Genomic DNA, 24,471 nt, shown 5'->3' with positions numbered 1-24,471 from the left:
TTAAGTAAAAAAAGAAACATCTTATTAATTTGTAAGTTTGCACATCCAGTGGTCCAAGCCAAACACTATACATCTGATAGATGAAGGTTTCACCCTGCTCTTGACACCTTAGACAGGCTTGCACAAAGTGGAGTTGGGCACTAACAGCCTAAGACTGCATTAGGACTCCTTGTTGTGCACACAAAGTGCTTTAACTGAGCATACCATACCTTTTTTTCCCCCTCAAAAAATGTCACATGTAGAGTTTTTCTCATTGTGAAGGGAAAAAAAAAAAAAAGAAAGAAAGAAAAAAGTGTCAGATGGTAGATCATACTGCTGTCACTTTCCTGGAAGCATCTTAGATTTTTTGGCAACAGGCACACTACAATGATATGAATAGAACTTAACCATGCACAGTCTAGGGAGTTATGCAAGTGCCTGTTATGCATTTACCAAGAGAGAGAATTATTTCAGATACATCTGTTAGCAACAGTTAATGGGTTGAGTAGGTGTTGAAATGTCTTTGCCGAACTGTATTCACTTTCCCACTTAAGTGGATGTGTTAGCCAAATGAAATCCTTTCATACTGAAGTGTTTTTGCTAAATAGCTTCCTTTCAGTAAGTCTCAAAACAAATACAAATTTATTTTTTTTAAACTCTGTAAGAAATTATGACAGAAAAAAAATAGCTAGATTTAGAATGTTGAAATATGAAAAAAACATTTTTCCTTAGTTTACATTTTCAGTCATTTAGAAGACTGCACAAGTGTGTTCTGATGTTAAACATCCTCTGTTAAGTCGAGAAGGCTGGAGAAAATAGACATAAGAAGGTTTTAATTAAGAAGGAAATAGAGTGGTTATCAGGGAACCTCATTCACTCTTCCATAAAATACCTATTTTTTTTTACTAAGGTTCAGTATGGTGAACACGGATATTTTTTTACTAATGTGGATTATGGATTATTACGTGAACATGGTAACATGGAGTGGTAATGGAAAAATATTTCATCGCATTTGCCTCTTAATAGATTATGACCAAACAAACAGGAGATGAAAGGCTGAATTAGGCAAGGTTCCACTGAGGTCTAACTTTGATTCAGAATTATCTAATAGTTTTATTAACCATAAAAAAGATAAAGGCACATACACATGGATAAAAAATAGTAATAACCATGTAATATCAACCTCGAATTGCCTTTAAGCAGTTAAAGGACATAATAAGAATGGATAATGAATTTGAAAATTGGAGAATGTGGTAAAGGAAAATGAAATCAAATTTCTTAGAACAAATGTAAATTTCCAGATGTAGGTCACTGTCTTCAGCTACACAAACAAGAAGAGTATGTGAAAAAATCCTTCTCTTCTTTGAAACAGTGGTAAAGACTCACCTAGAAAATTATTTTGAGACCTGCTTTCAAGCATGATACCAAGATAGGCACAGTCTGTCAGAAAGTTCAAAGGGAACATAAAGACATAGAAGAGGATCAGAGAAATTGGAAATCTAAAATTTACCAGGACAGACTGAACGAGCTGTGAAATGAAGGAAGAGATGTTAATTTGAAGAATAACAGTTCATATTAAACCTTATAGTCTTCAAATATATAAAAGGCCACTGACATCTATTCTCCATATTTTAAATGCCCGAGGCAACAAGGGATATTTGAGTTCTTAAGAGTATGAAATACGAAGAATTGCAAAGTGGAGAGGCTTGAGAATCTCCATTTTTGTATGTTCAGCAACTGATACTACAAGTATCAGTATTGGGTTAACAGGAAGATGCAATAAATCTCTGATTTTGTGCCTTACTGGACTTCTGATTTGCTGCTGCATGGCTGAGCAGTGAAGCAGAGGTTTAGCAGGTTTGCAAACCTGCTGAGCTTGGGAAACAAGCATAAGGACAAAGAAAATCCATAGGGAAATGAATGGCTCTCACAAATGGCTCCTACTCCCCATTCCTGCATTGGTGTCCTGCCACAATAGTAACACTGTCTTCCAGCATGCAATTCCACATTTACAGCCATTAAACAACATCTCCCAAAAGCTTCCCAGACAGTACTCTCTACTTAGACTACACATAAATAAATGCATCATATTTTCTAAATGCATTTGATTTCTTGCAGTGAAAGGCAAGATCTACACCCCAGGTAGATCTAGATTGTATTAAAATTCTCCTACATGGAGGCAACTCTTCCTATCTTAATTTTTCTGAACATGACAACTACTTTTCTATTCATTCAGCAGTTCAAAACCAGATTTTTAAGACAGCAGACTGTAAAGAATTTTTGAGCAGTCACGCTAGTGTCGGTAGCCTTAACTTTCTCAACTCATCCTTGTTATGATGATTCCAGGTAGTATCAATAGCTCCTTGCAGGCCTATGAGATGGATGAGAAAGCATTCTGAGACTTCAAAAATTTCAACAAAGTGGAAAAACAGATGAAAGTAGCTTTTCTTCAGACAGGGGGATAGTTTCAAAGATGGTAATAACATGAAGCAGCCTCACTTCAAAATTATTGACTATTAGCTGCCATTAAATAATAGAATCATCATAGAATGGTATAGGTTGAAAGGGCACCTTGAAGATCGTGTAGTTCCAACTCTGCTGCTGTGGGCAGGGACATTTACCACTAGACCAGGTTTTTTACCAAACTTAAACAAAGCCTTAAACAGTCCCAGGGGTGGGGCATTCACAACTTCTCCAGACAACCTGTTACAGTGCCTCACCATTCTGGTCTAAATTCACTCTGTTTCAATCTGAATTCATTCCCCCTTATCCTGTCACTACATACTTTTGTGAGTAGTCTTTCCCCATCTTTCTTTATAAGTTTTGTTTAGGTACTGGAAGGTTGCGATTAGGTCATCCCAAAGCCTTCTGTTTTCCAGAGTGAACAATCCAAATCTCTCAGCATTTCCTCATAGCAGAGGTTCTCCATCCCTCTGATCAACTTGACAACCGTCCTCTGCACTCACTCCAACAGCTCCATGCCCTTCCTGTGCTGGGATCCCAGATATGGCTGCAGCACTGCAGCTGAGGTCTCACCAGAGCAGAGATGAAGGAGAATCCCTCTCCTTGCCCTGCTGCCTATGCTCCTTTGGATGCAGCCAGGACATGTTTGGCTTTCTGAGCTGTGAGTGGCCATGGCTGCGTCATGTGCATCCTCTCATCCACCTGTACCCCCAAGCACATCTCAGCAGGACTGTCCATCCCCCAGCCTGTACTCATAACAGGGGCTGTCCAGGTGCAGCACCCTGTATGTGGTCTTGTTAAACCATGTGCCCACTTCTAGAGCTTTTATGTGTCTCTGGACAGCAGTCCATCCTTCAGGTGTGTCAGCTGCATATTTGCTGAGGATGCACTCAATTCCTCTATGTCATTAACAAAGATACTAAATAACACTGGTCCCAGTAGACTGTCCCTTGAGGGACCCCACTGATTACTGATGACTATTGGGACTCTGAGCCATTGACCATTTCCCTCTGCATGTGACCACCCAAGCAATTCCTATCTACACAACAGTCCAGCCATCATTCTCCAATTTGGAGGGAAGGATGCTGTGGGGACCATGTCAAAAGCTTTACAGAAGTCCATGTAAATCCAGTTTTCACACTGAAATTTTCCATTTTTGTCTGTACTCAGGTCTGATTTTTCTTGCATGCTAACGGATTCAAAGCATGCAGATTGTACTTAAATAATTTAACTTTCATTACTTGTCAAAACAGATCCTCTATCCCTCTTGGTATGAAGTAGATGCACTGCTCCAATACGGCATACAGAGGCAGAAATCTAAAGGGGAAAAGTAACAACTATCTCATGGTGGCTGTTGAATGCTTTCTGGATTTTCTTTTTATTGTTGTCATTTTATATTCCCAAGCACATTTTTTTTAAGAGTGACTAGGACTATTTTTTTTTTAAAGGACTCGATAAAAAGCAACTGATGTATTGCACAGGACTACATTTGTTTACTGCTTTGTTCATCACCTGAAAAATATCCTGCTTTTTTATATTTTGGGGCTGCAACAATTTACGTACCTTGGTAGTATATTTAAGGAATGGGACATTAGAAAATAAAATAATGACAGCAGTAGTCTCTAAGAACCAATTAGATTGAATGGCAACATTATTTCTATAAGGTGAAAAAGTGATACAACAAATATAAAAGTAGAGAGTTCAATAAATTATCCTCACAGTAGCAGTCATTATATTCCACAGGTATTCAAGATGGTTCATCCAGAACCACCAGAATCTTGAGCTCTTATACTATTATTTTTTCCTATTTTACTCCATGCTTGCAGAATCTTTATATATCCAAGGTCAGCAAGCAGGACTGCTTCAGGATCAACAGAGGCTGTTTCCTGGTCTTGTTCAGGTGTCAAATGCTCTCTCTGTCTTGGATGCAAACCTCTTAACTCTTTCTTAGTTCATTACATATATGCATTCTTATAAAAATAAACTACATCCAAATCATTTTTCATTGTTTTAATTGTTAGGAAGATTTCTCTGAACAACATAGGCTTTTTCTGACCCTCAGAAATGCTATGCACACTCAGTGCTGGAAAAGCCTTCATATTTTTCCCCCTCTGATTTCCTATTCTGTTCTAAAAAAAAGAGAAAAACCCACAAGCTAACTGCCACTTGTAAATATTTAATAAATACTGTAGGAGAAGATTCCAAGAATAATTACTTCAGTTTATATTTTCCTACATAATGGATATCTTCATCGGTTGAAGCACTGAATGATAAACTACAGTAAAAACAAGCCTAAAGCATTGAATATTTATGTTTGCCTGTGATTTGCATGAAGAAAAAACTCAGAAGTAATGTAAACAAACTTCTTAGCAATGAGATAAGATACAAAGAGAATAATCTGAGGATAAGCTAGCAGCACAAAATACTTTAAGTTACAGCTTTCCAGACTTGCCAAACTTTACTCTAAAATCAATTATTGTTCCTGTAATGACTTTCTAGATTTCTGTAAGGGCTATTCACTGGATTTCAGTTGGCATGAAGTCAGTATTCAGTAGACAAATGACACAAAATCCTTATGGGAAGTAGTTTTTATAGACTCATGAACAAAAGTAAAAAAGGTGAGGAGACTTGAAGCCTAATTCAAGTCTCAAAGCTGAAGAGATTTGTTGTACATTTGAATAGGCTTTGAGCAGTTCTGGCAGCAGGGTGGGACCGGATGATCTTCCAACCCAAACCATTATGTGATTCTATGAAAAAAAGACGAACTTCAGAAAAAAAAAGAAACATCTTAGACAAGATGGAGAGTGGGATATGCTGGAATCAAGCACATGACAACAGAAGAACATCCAAAACAATTACGGAAAAACTAAGCAGAGTAAAGGGAAATTTTCCAGTATCTACTGTATTCTGATAATAAAACTATAGACATGAACACGTCTCTATGTAGTAGTAAAAGCTGAAAACGTGATTCTGTTTTATTTTCATGGAAAAGGTACAACATGACTTTGTTTTGTGCCTACTGCAAATTGCTGCTCTATACCCTGGTAGAGGAATTCAGACACCAGAGTTTTCCTGTATCTTCTCAGTTAGTTAATCTTCCCACATCTCTCCTGCAAAAGCCATCGAACCCTAGAAAGATCTTGTCACTAATTTTACCTCTAATCTCACCTCTCCAACCTCTTCAGTTAGTTACTGGACAAAGAGAAAAAGAGTGTGGTTTCCTGCTCTCAAAGTAGAGTAAACTTAGATTTTTGTTTCCTGTTAGTGCACTGCTGTTTTAAAATTAATACCTGAAATGAATTATTTTAGATTTGACCAAATGGAGATTTTTGCTGTTATTCAGCTGAACATAAAACTCTAAGGTTTTGTTTTATTACAAGAAAACCACAGAATTTTCTGAATCTGCAGTAATCTTTCCACTTCCCTCAATTCAGCTGATTTGGAAGCTAAACTTAATCAATTATTCACATTCCCAAAGGGCAAATGCAGCCTAGTTATCAGTGCCTCTTAAAAAGCTGACAAACTACCTGTACTCATTAATTAGCACATAGCTCCCATTTAAATGGGGGGATTTGTCATTAAGATGTTAAATTCCTTGGCTAGTTGCAGTGATTAAAATCCACATCCCCAAAGCCTACTAGCATATTGCCTAAGTACATCAAGGTGCTATTGCATGAATGATGACCAATAAAAATAATTTACAGAAGACTGAATTTAATTGACCATGCTGCCAGCTTCCCTTCCAAGGGAATGGAGGAACGAGTTACCAATTTAAATTAAAATCCCATGTATCATTACAAGAACAACAGAAATTGATTACAACATCTCCTGATTACAATTCTGGGAGGATTAGAAGCTCTTGAAGTTTTATAATTAAAGAATGATATGCCTAAACTTCTGTCAATCTAACGTAATATCTCCTAGTAGGAAACTAAGTAGATTTTTCTTAAGAGAAGGATCATATAAACCTTGATCCACAGATTATTTTGATCCCCTTCAAAAAACCTAAAAAAAATAGCTTTAAAATAATTAAAACCAAACAGAAAAAACACAAAAATATTACTAATTAATTTCCATGGTGTGTTTTTAACTAATTGGTTTATAAGATGTACTTTCAGTTTCATAACACAATTAAAGCCCCTTTTTTATCTTAAATAACCTCAATACTTTCCCTATTTTTTTTGCCATGTCTCATTATTTTCTTTGTGTACCCCTTTTCTGACGGAACTAATCATGCTGCTCAATACAGAGGACTAGGATAAAAGCCAATGAACAAACACCTTCTGTGAGGAGCTGATTACCAGTAGCAGTACCTCTCAGTAAAGGCCTTTTGAGGCAGGAATAAACCTCTCTTTGCCTCTCTGTGGTGAAAAACACTAGCACCGCTCTGCAAGTCATCCAGTTCAGTTGCAGATAAGTTGGCAGAGCAGAAGATTTAGAAAGAACCCAGCTTCCCTCCATCATGAATTTCTTTGCACACTCAAGTGCAGCTTGAGCATCTTTTTGATTATTGAAGCAATGGATAGAAATATTAATTTGCTATAAGTGTTGTGAGACCACTGCACATTTTGTGGGAAGAAAAGGAGACATATCCCTACAATATCTCTAATGCATCAGAAATAGGATCTCTCCACAGATGTGCACAAGCACCTACCAGTCAAGCATCATACAGGATTTCACAAGCTTTTCCTTCAGGTAGTAAAGGAACTGCTGCTGGGTCATGTCAGCTCCCCTGACAGTTTTCATTGGTAGTAACAAGCACTGTTCCTGACCTGAAGAGCAAAACCTAGATCTCCCAGTGACAAATTCCCTTTTCTATCATCAGAGCAGGGGTCTGTCACTTCCAATGTAATCATATCTTAGAAGTTGTGTGTTTGTCTCTAATATTGTTCAGTTGCTACATTCTTGTATTTTTTCTCCTGCTAAAATGACAAAATTCAGAAGGATTCTTTGAATTTCATAGTGTCCTAGGACCAGTAAACCTGCAATGATGAACTACTGAGAAATAAATACATTTTTGCCAAGGAATGACTGCCTGGAAGCATGTGCCCAAGAATGTAAGCCTAAGATATGCAGAAAAAAGAAACTATATAAGGCTAAAATAGAGGAGAGACATGTAGATAAAGATTATGAAAGAAACCTCTCCCATATTACATTCCTGTCTGCCAGAAAACTGCTAGAGGACCAAAAAACCCCCCAAAACCCCTGAATGCAATGTAATCCTGTTGCAATTGATACATGCAGTACTGACTCTCAGTGACAAAGAAGAGCATGTAAAAGTTTTATTCTGGATTATAAGGGCACAGACATTTAATGTCTTGATTAATGGCCAAAGCTGTAGCTCTGGAACATTGTCTTCTTGCAAGCATCCATTTGGGGAGAAAGAATGAACAAATAAACAAAGCAACATCTCTGTGAGCTCAGAGAATACCAAACCACCCCATTTCCTTGGGAGCTTTGACTAATAAAGCTCCTAAACCCATATTTATGTCATAAACCATTTTCCTTCAGTTTTAGCTATCATTGATGCTGCTGGATAAATTGCCTAATTTATATTAATATAATAATTAATTAATAATATAATATAATAATTAATAATAACTAATATTAAATGCAATTGTTCCAAAGCTACATTTACACCCAGCAAGAAGTTTCAAAAAAATCTTTTTAACTAGCAAGTGTGTAAAATCAACATTGATCAAAATACAATTAAATGTGTTATGCAGGCACATTTCCAAGACAAAGGACCTTCTTAGTTATCTCAATAAATAGGCTGAACAGCTTTTAAAGCCTCTGTTGTTTTCAATCCTAGATCTGTATTCTGAGCTTCTAAATCATCTCTATTTCAGACCTGTTTTCTCCTTGCTTATTACAGCTTTCTATCTGGCAAAGAAATTGTTTCTGACATTTGACACAGATACTCAGTTTAGTCACCTGATGGACCAAGCAGGGCTTAACATTACAGCAGTGAAGAATGGCAGTTGGCAAAGATTGTTGGAAAGTTGATCTGCATTAAACATATTTGAGTGACACTAGTACCTCTCATACTGGGAGAGAAAAAGAGCCCATGTAAAACACTGTTTTGGCTTTTTATGCAAACTTGTGGCAAGAAAACAAAGTCCAAAGAACTTTTTTTTTAGATAAAGATGACAAACATAAAAAAGGAGCATGTTCTGAAACTGAAATTAAAGGACAAAGTCCTTGTTAAGACTATTACTCATATACTCAATTATAAATGGGCTCAAGTAGGAATGATAGGATTTGTTTATTTTTTTTTTTTTACTAGATGACCTAAGTGGTCAATATTTTTCTCTGTGCAAAAAATATATTATTTATTTATATGACAGGTTAGATAAACTTAATAAATGTTTCTAAAAATTATTTTTAATTCTTCCTTTCAGATTCTTTTTAGCTATTTATAATATGAAAGTTCTGAAGCTTTGAAGATGGTATCCCAAAAATTAAATACTTCAGTGCTATATCAATAGCAAGTACCTTGGATTTTCTTTTGCCGAATTTTGTCACCCAGTACTGGAAAGTCTAAGGTAACTAATGCCTCTAATTTAATGGAAAAGCTCTATTAACTGAAAATGATATTTCAGAAATTATATTAATTAGTTTAGTTACTATATGCTTTCATCTTGATTTCTGCTATCTACAGAAAAAGCTTTCAGAGAGGAAGATGAAGACCCTAGGATTTACACACAGGAAAAAAAATACAGGAAAGTTTCTGAACATATTTCTGTTGAGCACATTAGAAACATCACTACTGTTAAAAGGTGCAGAAGTATTCAAATAAGCCCATATCTTCAAACTCTGTTCAGGATGTTTTCCTCAGTGACAGGCAATAGCTGGCAGTATCACTGTGCAAGGTAGGCTTTCAATCTCCAGTTCAAGTGAATTTGAAGTCAATCCTCTTGGACATACTACTGAAAAATCCCAATACACTGATTACATTTCCCACTATAAACAGAGGATTGTACTGTCAAATTCCTACATCACAGCTTCTGAAATTTTATGGTTTGAATAGTAGTCTGCTAATGTTATTTTAAAACACATCAAATCTTAAAATATACCTTAGCAGAAATGAAAGAGAAAATACCACTTAAAGCTAAAGATCAACAGCAGCATCTCCTCCACACAAAATTTTGAGCTAATACTTAGCCTGTACAAATTTTACACTGAATATGGCAAACACTTAGCAACTAGCCTTTTAAAAAAAAATACTTCCTGTAAAAAACTCTACCAAATGTCACATGTAGACTTGTGCTGATGAGCATACTGGGGCATTACTGACATCTGACAATACGATTTTTCAAAGTACAAGAGTTTTCAGTGACTGTCTTGCCTAGGTAGGCTTCCAAACCTGCCAAGAGGTTTAGAATAAAGACTGAAATGGAAAGAGGAATGGCAGAAAGTGAGAGGCATTTTTATGGACTACACCGAATTTTCTGTAAAATGAATGGGAATTCCTGAAAAATGAATATGAAAATTTCAGAGCCCTACCATATTTCTCTCTAAATTTGCAATGCAAACACAATGAAACACAGTCTTTCACATACTTGGTGCACACACAATTAAAAATCTTTACCAGAAGTGTGAAAGCAATCACTCTTTACTATAAGCAGCACAAGAGTGGCTTCAATTTAGTCAAAGGTGCAGAATGTGTTTCATACCTTATCTCAGTTTCTCTCATTCTTTTGGAACATGCTAAGATAAAGGTGACACAATTCCACTGGTCAAGTTCTTTATCCCTTTCCTGCTGATTTCTTATTTTCTGGAATTTTTCAGTATTGTTTTTTATTCTCCATTTCATCCAAACTGTCACACAATTTTCTTTAGGAGTTATTGCTACCACAGTCAAAACTCCCCAAAAGGGGCTGTGCAACCTCTCCATCACTCAGTTTTTCTTTGTATTGTGTCTTGGTAAAGGAAATACTTAAATCAGCATGTAAGTTTGGGAGCTTGGGAATGTTTCCAAGCTTCTGAAGTCTGAGCCTATATCCTACCTGTATCCACAACAGGGCAGGACTTAGGTCTGTAAGTCTTTTGCCTAAATCCTGATGTTTTTCAGAGCTAACCCATCCCCACAAGATGAGTGAAAGTCATAATTCACATTGACCAGGTCTTTACAGCACAGAGTCACAGCTCAGCTGAGAAAGCACCTCAGCTGAACAGATGGTGTCCCAGTTCAGACATTCTCATTGCCTTTAGAGACTGAAGTTGTTAAGAATTAACTTCTCTGACAAGTTCTCTATCTTCTTTCTGACGGAAAATCGTATGTGATGAATTCTGTGTTGGCTGGTGGGTGAATAACAGAACATTTTAAAAATTCAACAGTTTCACATCCTTAACTACACTGGATGAATTGAGTGGAACACCCTCCCCCAAGTCATTACAGAATTATATGATCTCTTTTAACCAAAATCTCCAGCTACTACAATGAAAACATGCTGTTAGCTGGCAAATTTTCAACTCCCAAGTCTGTACTCAAACGTAGCTGAAAGCCATTGGAAATAGCTGCTAGACCATGAAAAAATGAGGATTAACCATCTATAAAATGTTATTTATAGCAGAAAGACCATTAACTAGGGGCAAATTACTAATTCACCAGTGATTTCTCTGTGACAGGGTCACCTTGAAACTTTCCTGAATTTCCATCTGCAAAGTTCCTGTTTTTTTTTTTTTCCCAATAATACATTGTCCTCTGTTTATCTTCTTGCCATTTTAAAATTCATTGCTCTATTTTGACAGGATTATTTTGTCTGCTGATAATGACTAAGCTGATCAAACAGATTTGCTTATTTCTTAGACTTTACCTGTATGTATCACCAAAGTTCTACAAAGTTGTGAGTCATGGATTCCTAGAAGCATTCTTCAAGTATGGGGGGAAAAAAAGCATTATACTACTCATTAAACAAAAAGTATTAACATATGTGGCTAAATACTTTGTCAAATGTTTGGCTGGGAACTAGTCATGCTTATTATTTCTCTTTATTGGAAGCTAATTAAAAAAAAATTCCACTATTCTGAAATTTGTGCTTAAAGCAGGAACTTGTCCAGTAGATGCTTTATATACAGTGACTAAGAATTTGTTTCTGAAGAGATAATCTGAAACTGCAGATCACTCTATCAAGCAGAAAAACTGATTTTCATTCAGTGGAAGCAAAAACATAATATATGTATATATAAAGTCTGATGTTTTCCTTTATTTGAAATGCTCAAACAATCTTTTCCAGTGCCAATATTTTTTTACATGATGTTCCTATCAGAATTTATTTCTATTAGAAAAAAGAAGAAAATAGCAAGTGTTTGACAAAATTTTAAGTTCTTCCTAGGAACTGCCTGTAACAACACAGTTTCATATAAATGTAGAATGCTGGCTGAGATTTTAAGCTGTCTCAGGCAGTTTAAATTCTGAAATTGATCAAATGATTCATGCACCAGCAAGAGATATAATCCTATGGCAGTTTTACTTGTGTGCATTATTCTTCTTTATCCTTTTCCTCTTTTGCCCCTGGGAAGGTATTGACTCACCATTAATATTATGTCAGTAAATTGCTCTTAAGTCCTGTGAGGGCTTACTAGTATCAGAAAAGTGAGTGCCTTCAGTCCTTCCCGACTCTGAAGAGCATATGATCAGACTCAAATTCTCACTATCATGTGTGTTGTAGCCCAAATCAAGAACTGTTCTTTCACATTACGTTTGCAATACCTACAATAAAAGGAACATTCTCTAGGAATTAAAAATATAAAATGAGTCAAATCCTAATCTAATAAATGTATTTCAAAGAAATGTTGCAAGATGAAATAAAGTACAGTGCCTAGAAGGACAAGACTCTGAAAATAGCTCAATTTTTCATATTACATACTTACATTTCTGACATACCTTCAGTTTCTAATACACAGAATTTCATTTTGGAGGTGCAAACTTTTTCAATTATGAATTCAAAATAAAACAAGACAAAACATTTAAATAGTATAATTTTTAATTAATATTTATTATTAATTTATTAATATTTAATTTAAATCTTTATTTAATATATTAATATTTGATTTAAATCTTGTGTGCTTGCATTTTTTTTAAAAAATGGAAATAAACCAGAGCAATCTGTATAAGTTTTTTAAAGCACCATCTGTTTTAATCAATAAAGTTTTCAGACATTTTAATGTCACAGGCATAAGCTAGACATTTCAGAGATAAATTATGGCTATTGGTCATTTCTGCAAGAGAACATGTATGGCTGTTATATTCCAATAATTGCCAATACTCAACCCTCAAAATCAAATACAAATAATCTGTTGGCAGATTACTAACCTATACCATAGCCTTCTATTTTTAACATACATCAATTACATACATCTACCACTAAAAGTAACAGGAAAGGAAACACAATTGCAAAAAAAAAAAAAAAAATGAATACAACTTTCTCAAGTCTTCTCAGCATTTGAATCTCTCTGAACCACTTTGACTTTCCTGAACACTGAGGATGTTTCCTAGCAATCCTGCAAATAAAGTGAATATTAATCCTGAAAATAGCAAACAGGTGTTGTTATTCAGCATAAGGAGCTTACCAAAATAAGATTTGTCAATCACTTACCCACTGTCAATTTCTCTTAAGGCTTTGTGATTACCACAGGGGTCTAGGAGGAGAGTTACATGGGATGATAAGTGACTGACAACTGACTGCACGTATGGGCATTTTTCAAGGGATCAACACTTTGCTATTTAACTCCAAATTAATGCTTAATAGATAGAAATAAGTATGGGAGAATGCCTTATTAGTCTGTGATCTGACTCCTAATGAGATTATTTCAAACTGAGGAAATTCCAAACAGAGAAAACAGAATGTGAAGATTAAAGATAAAGAGAAAAAGTAAAAAATGGAGCTGACAAAACAAGAGTGAGATAATCCAGTTTTACCCTTGAAATCAATAGAAAAGTCTAGAGGCTCTATTTTTGGACAGCCTTTTTCACAGTTGGCACATCAGCCAGGAAGTAGAGAGAATACAGGGAGTCAATATATATTATAATAGTCCCAGGTTTAACAAGATTTATATTCTCTGGAAAGAAAAATAAAATCAAAGAACTAATCAGAAAAACAGACTCTTACTAACACAGGAAGCAACAGCTCAATCAAACTTAAACTGAATTTAATTAATACATACTGTAAGTGGTATCACCCATTACAGTGTTTAGAGAATGGCACATAACACTGCCTTTTACAGACTGTGTAATAAACACACAACATTAAATATAGTCACATTCAAAATCCACTGATGCCAAAGGAAAATAGCCTAACTTTAATCCTAATTTTTTCTCTTACGAATTTTTGACAGTGTGAAGATTTCTGGATAAGGCACAAACAAGTAATGATCCTGGATTACCTTCTCTTTCCTCTTAATTACTTAGTACTAATTTTGTAGCAGAATGTCTAGAAGTTGGTATTAATGTTTCTTTTCTTTATGTTAGCAGTAAATCTTTTATTTCATATAGCATCAAGGTAGAGTGATCTGGATTGTCCAATACACGTGCAGAGGCACCTATCAGCTAAGGAGGAATGTTCCTGTCAAACACAGAACAACAGTACTCCTGAAAGAACCAGGTGTCTGAGTGTCTCCTGTCTCTCAGGCTGTAGCAATAAATCTTTGCAAGACCCTCATTTGAAATTTGCTTTCAGCACCCTAATTTTCTAGTGCTATATGTTCCTAGAAGAAGAAAACTAAGTGAAGGGAGTATATCTAGCCTTATGGACAAAAATGTGACAACACAGGAGATGATGTCAAAGAACCTGTCACCTCACTCAGACTTGGATCCATGTTATTTTCCTGGCAGGACCAAAACATGGTATAGCCTGGAGTTTTCAGTGTCTCTTAAAATAGCTCTGAATTTCTATCAAACTTCAACAAGAGCAGTCTTCTTTAGCATGCTAGTTTTCATGTTACTAAGAGCAGTGCCTGCTAACAGGCACTTGGAATTCATTTTATTGAGATTTCAATAAAAACATATAGTGAGTATTGTTGACCCAAAAATTCTCCCTTCATGATGGTATCACATGCACAGAAGGAGTGCTTCTCTTGTTTGGTAGTCCCAGATGACAACAGTCATAATAAGCAGAAAGATTAAACAAGCCACAGAATTTATATTCTTCATTTAATCTTCATCCTCAACACTGCACTTGGTGGAGTGTTCTGTATATTTCATCTCCTGGCTGATTGTTAAGGCCACAGGAAAAAAACCCACATAACTATTTATTCCATTTTATCATGTCCCTCATGGTGAAAAAGTTATATTATCTATATAAATAAATCTAAATGCACCATTTGCAGTCATGGCATAACATCCTGAGCGCTCATATCACCAATCCATGCCTTCAAGAGACAGCAGTACATTCTGGTGAATGCAAAAGGTTCAGTTCATGTGTCAAAAACTACTAAGGTGAAAAAACACTAGCTAGAACACTAGTTTGCAACATCCCTAAAAAAAGTGAGTATTTCTCTCTGTTGAAGAAGAAGAAAGAAAAAATTACAGATGCACAAAGACCCTGATTACAGAGACCAAAGGGAAGTAATGCAGAAGCAGTGTATGTCACTCAAAGCTCAGGAGTTCAAACCTGTATTTGGCAGCACTATAACAGAAACAGAGCAGCCAGAGCTGAAACTAATACTTTCAAAAGTCATCTATGAAAGATCAATGAAAAAGGAAAAAAGTGAAAAACATGCTGTTTGTGGAGGAAACTATCTGTCATTTGCACTGCAAAATTCTTAGGTAGAGCCAGACACAGCTGTGTTTACTCTTTCAGATGCATACTTGTGTTCATCTGGATATAAAAGTAGTAGGTAATTTTACAAATTAATTAATTAAATGTGTTCTGTGGGAGTCTGCTGTCTCATGATACATTTTTATATCCTTTGTAGGAAGAAAACAATGCACACACCAGTCTAAAACCTTACTTATTATTCATAATACTATCTTCTTAGTATTCCCTGGTAACAAGTGCAAAAACACCAGAAGCATCCCAGTGAAAAGAATTTCAATGCATCCTAAGTCTAAAAATTACCATCATTTTGAGAGATACTTCCAAATGCCAGAGAGTAAACTACATTTGATGTCAAGCCAAAGCATTTCAGCGTGGATGCATCTCTTCAGGCTTCTATTAATAGAAATGATCTAATTTAAGGAAGAAACACTACTCCTGTTTCACATGGTTGGAGTTTCAGGAATTTGGCTTGAATTTCTCATCATGTTTTCAATCCAGCTCTTCTAGATTTACAGTTTTCCAATTACCTATGTGGCCATTGAGTGTGCTCTTTTTTTCAATTAGATAAATTCATTATTTATTGATGCTTTCATTCTTGGTTTCTTATAGTACATTTAAATGCTTAAGGTAAGGTTAAACAAATTCCAGTCTATTGTCTTACAAGTAAACATTAATTCAAACATGAAACTATTATTGTTCACCTCAAACCACAGCATCCTTTCTTCTGGCTTACATGAACAAGTCTGCATGAGTTAAAGTGTTTACTAGCCAAAACTGAGAGATGGCAAAGTTTTAATATGACGTCCATCTGAAGTACCTTTTAACATTGAAAAGTATACAAATACATACATATTTTATGTCCTAAAATACTTGGGCTGTATTTTCAAAATTAAATAATCTCTTTTCAAAGAGATTACTGAAAATACTGAGCAACTGCTTGTAGTTGCAAGTTCTGCTTATAAAAATAACTCTCCCTGATTTCCACAGCATTCTGTAGCAACAGTAGTAGCCAAGAATTAATTTCTTTCAGCTGCCTGAGAATCTTAGCACCTATATGCCTCTAAGTCAATTAAAAAAGGAGATAGGTTTGCATAAACATTTCCTTGTAAATATTTAAAACAGGTGATAAAAGGGATACCTTGAGAAGAATTAATCTTTTCTTTCAATTTGGTCTACAAAGAATCTAGATTATTAGCTCAGATCAAACATTTAAAGGGTTTATAAATGGCTTGGATCTGTTAACAGGCCTGCCACCCAAGGGCTTCCTCTTCTTCCATAACAGTAAAGCCCACAGGTCTGCAAGGAAACTAAACCATGGAGAGATGTTAAATTAACACCACTAACAGCTATCCAGAGGCTCTCAATTAGAGAGTATAACAAGAAACATCCAAGATCTACAACAAGCCCAATAATTATGGGCAGTTAGCAGACCAACACCCTTTGGATGTTGGATACTGTGCTCCCATGTGAACTGCAAAATTTGAATTTCTGATTAAAGAGGATTTGCAAACCCACATATTCACCCCAGATCTGTAGTGCTGGAGCACCTGTTCTCCCATGGCCCCTTTAGTCTTTTCGTTTCCTTAGGTTAAAAGGCCAGGCAGTTGAGCAATGTGAGATCTGTGTACTTTCACCATGACTCTGGTTCCAGACACATAAGGCAGAAGCCATGGCACCAGCACAGTCCTGTTCTGGGATCTTTTCTGCAGGGTCTTTCACCTCACAAAAGCACAAGTTGAGCTGTTTTGTTACTGCTGTTGTGCTTCACTTGATTCAAGAAATTATTTAGGCAACATATTAGAAGTTTTTCAGAAAGGTTTTTGATAATGTATTCTGAGTTTCTTGTTTTAGGCACGTGTATCCATTCTAGGAACTCTCTGTTATTTATTTGACCCATTATACCTTTAAATATTTATGTACACACCTGCACAGAAAGCTACTCAATCTTGCATTGAAGGATTTATTCTACCAGGACTCTCAACTTAAGGAGGACAGTCAAGAAGTTGATTTAAAGGAACTTAATACTGATGATTTTTCTAGCTGCACTGAGCTCAAAATCTTAGATAACCTCTGAGAAAACCTGTTTGTTATCTTTATTTTGAGCACCAACTCAAGTGATAAACCACAAATACTGTGAACATGTAGAAGCAGATTAGCTTTTTTTTTCCCAAGGCTTTTCTACTGAAAAAGCTAGAATTTCTTACTTACTTACTATATACCTACTTTTCCTAGATGTTTTTGTCTCCAGTGAGGAAGCACTATTTTTTTGGCAGGATTAATACAACCAACGATTCCCTGAGTGGGAAGGGGCAGGGGGAGGAAGGAAACCATCCCCCACTGCTCCCCCCAAATTTTAGCTTCATTAGCCTGAAAAGTACCTCACAATCTATAAAACTAAGAATATAAGGCTATTAGAAATAAGAAATATTATATAAAAATAATAAAAATATAATATAATACAAAATTAGAAACATTTTTTGTTCATCTGTAGTTCAGAACTTGGGGAATTAAACACAGCAGTGTACAAAATGTCTCTTTCTATTGCTAAGTAAAGCTGCCATGTCATCTCCTACAATGCAAGAAGAATTAGCTAAGTACAAAATGTGTGTGATGAATGCTAAATGTTTTCCCACCCTTCCCTCTGGAAACCAGCTGAACATTATAAGGTTTCCCTGCTAGACCAGGGTAGCACCCAAAGCAGTGCTCTCTGTGATGTGGGTCATTTTTCATCCAGACCTCACACCTTAGTGGAGCAGACTATTACTCCATTATTATCTTTACAATGAAATGAAAGAGAAAGGGAGCACAGCACCCTGGGGTTTTACCTCACTGTAATACTGAGATCTTACTAGGGCTGTACCCACACCCAATCAATTCATGAATATTTCTATATTTATTAGTTTAACACAGTTATCACTGTCATGTGGCACTGACCTAATGTCTGACTGACTAATGTGCAGGCTGTGAAAGTTCACTACCTAAGATGCCCAGTAGAAAAAACAGCAGAAGAGCAGCACCTGTGCTGCAGGAATTAGTTCAGACTTAGCACCCTTCCTCTGCCATCTCAGGCTCCTATTTCTTTTGTGGGCTCTTAACTGTAGCTGTGATATTATTGGATTTTGCTTCTCTCTGATAACTAAATTACCATGAAGACCCGAAAAGGTCAACAAATTGTCAGAACTTACACTCCTCAAGATGTCCTCTGATCTGTTAGAGACCCTCAAAAACATAAAAAAGTGTTCTATAAAGAAAAAGTACTCTCACTACTGCTTAATTTCTATGAACGAAATTATTTAACCAGTATCATAAAAAAAGATTGATGCACTGAGGATAAACCTGATATGCCAGAGAACAATCTCTGTCACTTATTTATAAAAGCTTCTTAAAGCTAATTTTAAGCCTCTGGGGAATTTATAAAGCCTGCTTATGGCCTGGGAACACCTGCAGAATACTAGACTAATGATAAGTGTTTAAATTGAAAGAACTGAAGTTGTTCCACTTCAACATCCCTTTGTTGCATTTATGTTCCTGTCTTCGGTTTAAGTCTCAGACCTTCTCCTATTGAGCTAAATCCTGAATCACTGATTCAGTTTTTGCTTTGATGAAACTCATCTTGCTCAGTAGGACTTGTTAAGTAATGGCCCTGACCTTGGTGCAGTCTCTCTGGAACATCAAGCTTGCTTGTGCAGGATGAAGATACTGTAATCCCTTAGGGAAAACATTTATACCATACTGTGTTCACAAAACCTGCAATATTTTAAAGGAGTGTTAAGAAGTTGAGTGGTAAGAGAAAAAACCACTTGATCAACATTTTCATCCTTAAATTTCAGTAAGTGTATAGTTTTGCTAAAATCTTGCAATGGGTTAGGTACCCAGGTCTGAAAAATAAAATCAGTAGAGAACATTTAGACTTCACCTTAAGCTCATGTCTCTTATGGCAAACCTAGTCAACCCAGTTAAGCATTCCAGTTGCTATGGTTAAGTTGACACAGGTTCCCTGAAACAGGTTCCTGTACAGGTACACATACAGGTTCTTTTCTTCTGACTGTATTTAGGCAAGTATTATTATTTATTTTAAAAATTATTTTAATTAAATAAGTGTTATTATTATTATTTACTCTGTATTTAGGCAGGTCTCAAATGCAAACCAATTCTCAGCCCTTTGATCTTGGGCTTCTTCAGCAATGGGCCAGTTGAACTGGAGAGAGGCCACAAAATGGCATGGCACAAGGTCATCAAAGGATACAAAAGTTCTAAACAAGCACATGCCTGGCAGATTTCTGCTCTACTAGGGGCACATGCATTTACATGCATGAACATCCTTCAAAAGTGAACCTGAAAACAGAAATGCAACTAGTCTTACATCTCCTCCAGTTAGACCCAGCTAAGTGGAAGCACACTCACTTTCATAGGCTTCTCTGGTACTTTTTCAGGACACAAACACCTTCTGTTTCCCCTTGATGGAAATGAGGCTGTTCAAACATAAGATCTTTAGACCACCAGGACAACATCTACTTCCCCACCCTCCTCAGTACCCTTGCTCCTTTCATATTGGTCAGTGGTTTAGTTTTCCCCTCCATCATCACTGTGGGCTTACAATTGACTGTTTGGGGATGTACAATTTCTAAAAGGAGATAAACTCCCAGAGCTAAAAGGCTCCTTTTTTTGAAAGCCAGTAGAGAAAAATGCATCCTTGAAGGGTGATAAAACCCTGGTTTTATCATAAATTATCTATGTTTGATCAAATGATGCCTAACCCCACAAACACTTACTTCTCTACTGCTCAATAGCATTACTAATTCAGAGGTAGCTGTCTGAACTTAAATATGGTAAAATACAACTGAAGTTTTTCATACAATTTGCTCCTTTGTTTTATTCCAATAGCTAAGAGGGAACTCTAGGCAAAGTGAAACCACACACATAATTTCCAAAAAAATTCTTGAGCACTGAGTCTTCAGAGATCCTCCAAGCCATCTGCTGTTCATATTTTTTGCCTCTCCAGAGAAGCATGTTATTTCTATAAATTAGGCCATTTCTTGTTTAGTTGATTTCCTTTCTCCTCAGTCAGTCTGATAAATTGGAATTTTCTTCTACATAACATGCTCCACTCTCCTGCCCTAATCCCACAAGCAGCAGTTCCTTTATAATTTCACAACTTTTTATCTAGAACACTGTCTTCTCTTTCTGGGATATCAGCTTCAAAATTATGTGGAGAAGGAAAACATCAGTAAAACGTCCCTCTTCTTCCTTCCAATGTCTATTTTCATGTGAACAGCAGCTCCCTCTGTAAAAAGAGTTCCATTAGGAATAGGGTTTCAATTTCAAGCAAGCCATCAATACATCTACCTGTGGTTGGTCAATTAATTAATAATTAATATAATAATAATCCTGACAGATGCCATCAAGTACATCACATAGATGTGACACCTGTGGTATCCAAGGAGCACTGTGGAATATGTAGCACATTTTTTTTCCACAAATGTTAACAGATGATCAACATGAAGATTGGCATTAAAGGATTCAGTTCTACAATCACCTATCTGACCACCTTCTCTTTAGAACTGTTCTCATGCATGATCATGATAGTAAAAGAAAGTAGTCTTCAAACATGGAAAGGGATAATTTGATTGATACCACTTCAGAAGCACAGACAGTAATCAACTTCTGATCAATTGGAATTCACTTTATATTACCTGAAGAAGATTTCTAAACAAAATAAGCGAGCTCCTGACTAAAATTCCACACACAGAGCAGCGTCCTGCTGCACAGGATCAAAGTAGGACCTGAAACAATAAATCTCCCACTCCACAGTTCTATCTTACTCTTTCCAGCTCAGAGGAATCCCTAGGAAAAATTAATGTGGGGCAAACTCCTGGTCCAATTTTGATTCCAAGTTTTATTCAAAACTGAATGCTACAGCAAAGATGTAATAAATCACCTGAAAGAAATGAAGTTCCAGAGCCACCATGCTGAAGTATATTAAGTTAGATGTGATTCTGAAAAATGTTTGACAGTGCATGTCATCTTATTCCAGCACTGGATTCTCCAATCAATTTCCTTAGGTCTGGTTTCTTGGAAGCAAATTTTGGTAGGAATACACGGGGATTTTTTTCACATAGTTCTGAATCAACATAATATACATCTGCAATTTAAGGAAAAAAGGCCCAGAACAAAAAAATGCTGGGAAATTCTGCAGCTGAGCATCTACATGCTCAGTAGGACATGTAAAACCAGAAATAAATTCTAGTTTTGCCCTCAGAATGGAGGTACTATGTCCTGCTGTAGAGTTTCTTCTAGGTCATACTACGACATAAAATTGATCAGTCTTAACAAAGAGAGAATACAACACAGATTACTGCACTACAACAAACTGTATAAATTATCAAAATAAAACCTATCACTAATAAAATGATATGCTGAAAAATAATCCAAACCAAACTCTAACAAATACATCCAGAAAACAAGCACAAGTTCTGCCACACCAATCCCTCATCTACTTACCCAATCTTCATGTATTTTTGTACTTTAAACACTGATCAATTACTTGTGGCCAAATGTTGTGGTTTATATATAATCTGTTTCTCTTTATTGCTGTTGAGCTAACAGATGGATGGAGGAAAAGGAAAAAGAAGTATTAGGTTAACAATAGGTTACATATGGATATGGAGCACTCGAAGAGTTCCTCTGTGAAAAAAAATTTATACCTCATTACCCACAGATACTGTTGCTCTTGTTCCTCCACTAGTCACAGATTATGAAGTCCTCCACCATAATCTGATTTGGTCTGAATAGCCTTACCATAATTGTACCCATCCTATATCCTCTGTGTCCAACACCTTCTTACTTATTAGAAAACACATGCACCTACTAGACAAAAATATAGAGAACTAAACCAGATAACTGTTCTAACCTGAACATATAATATACAAGATGTTGTAAAATGCTTTATGCTGAAAATCTTGGCACAGGTAAAACATCTAAAAATTCTTCCAGATAATATCAGGTCATCCTTGATCCAAATAAAATGATAAATAGAAATTAATGAAAAATATTGACGGCAGCCCCAAATTTCTGTCCAGGAGAGATTACATGCTATGTTTTAGAGGATGAGAGTAAATAAAGATATAAGAAGATATAGCAAGGTGTTTTATTAGGCTAACTGCAGATCTTATTAGAGACCTCTATTCTTGCATATCCCAATTCACTGTTTTCCAAGACACAGTGACAAAATAGCAAGACAGAATCATGGCTCAGCTCTAACAGCAAGATCAATCAAACTCTGTTCAGAAGGAATCTGGGAGTATGACTCCAGCATGTATTTTAGAATTGCTTTAAATGTGTTTTCTTCAGGGCTGGGAAAGGCAGGGCAGAAAGGAAATATAGTCTTGAATATTGCTTTTTTAAGCTAATAGCTGGATACAATTTTCAACAGTCAGGCTAATTTTTGCATTAGCATTTATTTCAGGTTTTCAATTCAGGAACACATTTGAAAAGAAATATTAACTGTTCGGCTTATTTCTGAGCGAAAGAAGGCTTTCAAATAGCTTTTGTCATGAAGAAAAAAAAGTCACAAAGTGATATTTTGTAAGCCCACAGGATGTAGGCAGCTAGTTCTTAATATATCCTATTCCTCTGGGAATTCAGGGGCTCAGGAGGAAAAGTAGAGAACCTGAAATAGTTTAGGTCTTTTGCCTGAAGATAGTTCCTGAACAGGGAGGTCACTCACTACTTTTCACCGAGTGTAGAAGAGGACGATTTAGTATTCTGCTCTCTTGGTTGTATCATTATACAAAATGGGATTTCCCATCTCAACATACTTAAATAGTGTTATTACTATTTATATGGTCATACTGTAACACTTAACTGAATAATACATATTCATATTCTGACAGAATATGCTTGACAATACAACAGTTTATGCACAGCCTGCAATTTCTGGCACTACAGAGAACATGCTCTGGCAAGAAAGTGTTCTCTTCCAGTTTAATTTATATTAGCAAAGACCATAAAACATCCTGCTCATTAAAATCTGAATCACTTCCACTGGGAGTGCACTTTTCTGAAAGTATTTTCCTACAGCTGGTGGCAAGACAGATCTGCTGGCTAACCGGAGCACTAATAGGACATTATGAAACCCACAATGCAGCATGAAGACGGTTGCATAATCAGAGCAACAATTACCAGCTCTGCTAAAAAATGGTGAGGGCTTAAGCACAACTGAGTAGCATGTAACAAACAAAAGAAGCCATTCTTGTCAGTCTGAGATCCTGAACTTAATTTTTATACATTATATTATTACTTTCATTGCAAGGAGATGAAGAATAGATTGATGACAAAGGCAGCAGTGTATAAAATGGGACCATAAATCACAAGTATAACAAATACCATCATTAACTGCAGCACAAGACCCCAGTGTGGCTTACCAGCCCTTAGTTCTCAGTGTTCCTCCAGCATTGCACAAACCTCTGTAGCATCCAATAGGTGTTTCAGCTGAGGGGTCTGAGGCACCTCCGTCTGATGTGCACTGACTGACCTTACTTGCCCTGACTAGCCTCACCTGGGACCCCCTCTCTACAACCCAACTCATTTTGGCCCATGGCCATATGCACCTGCCCCAGCAGCCTGGTAGGAGTGCTGGTCTCAGGCTGTATTGAAGTGATGCCTCTGCCTGGCCTGACTCTCATGGCTCCTGGCCCAAGCTGCAGGCTGGTCTCCTCACCTGGCCTGGTATTTCAGGCAATTACATAGTTTCAAGTTTCTCTCTTACCTCAGCCCTGTCCAGCTACCTTTGCTATGCAGGTGACCCTGGGAATGTTTGAGAGATCATTGCAGGTCCTCTCCAGGTGGGACCTACATACAGATTTCCCTCAGGCAGCTCCTGCTGTGCCTAGCCTCAGCAATTGGATTTGTCCATTAACATCCTAGGTGGAGAATTTGGCCTTTTCCTCCAAAGGCTCCTCTAAGCAGTTTGTGCTGCAAGATGGATTACACTGTAAATTGGCAAGACATTTGTAAATAGTTATTAGAAAGCGGTTTTATATGAAGTTAAGATAATCAATAGCAATAATTATACCTGTGCTGGGTGGTCACCAAGGGCTGAAGTCAGACCTGAGCAGAGCAGTGGCTCAGGAGTCCCATCACATCCAGGTGAAAGTGCTACTTTCTACTTGCTACTTGCAAGGATCTGCAGTGATCCATCTGGTGACCAGCTGCTCAAAAGATTTGACTACCCATGAGAGCATTACTCTCTATTAAGATCCCAGTAAAT

The 24,471-nt window shown here is 36.5% G+C and overlaps 1 protein-coding gene and 1 long non-coding RNA gene across 2 annotated transcripts in view; both read right to left on the bottom strand.

The window, feature by feature from the left end:
- GABRG3 (gamma-aminobutyric acid type A receptor subunit gamma3) overlaps positions 1 to 24,471 on the bottom strand; it is a 290,284-nt gene that overhangs the window by 221,445 nt on the left and 44,368 nt on the right. The gene's annotated exons all lie outside the window — the stretch shown is intronic.
- Positions 20,050 to 23,787, bottom strand: LOC148184828 (uncharacterized). The gene is made up of 2 exons (XR_015772062.1): positions 23,627 to 23,787; positions 20,050 to 20,487 (listed from the first exon to the last, which is right to left on the bottom strand). It is a non-coding gene; the product is annotated as an uncharacterized LOC148184828 (long non-coding RNA).

The sequence above is a fragment of the Pseudopodoces humilis genome, chromosome 2, assembly GCF_049639895.1.
Source record: "Pseudopodoces humilis isolate 2021_Gansu_Grassland_sample_001 chromosome 2, ASM4963989v1, whole genome shotgun sequence".
Lineage (NCBI taxonomy): Eukaryota > Metazoa > Chordata > Aves > Passeriformes > Paridae > Pseudopodoces > Pseudopodoces humilis.
This window is presented reverse-complemented; position numbering and strand designations above follow the sequence as displayed.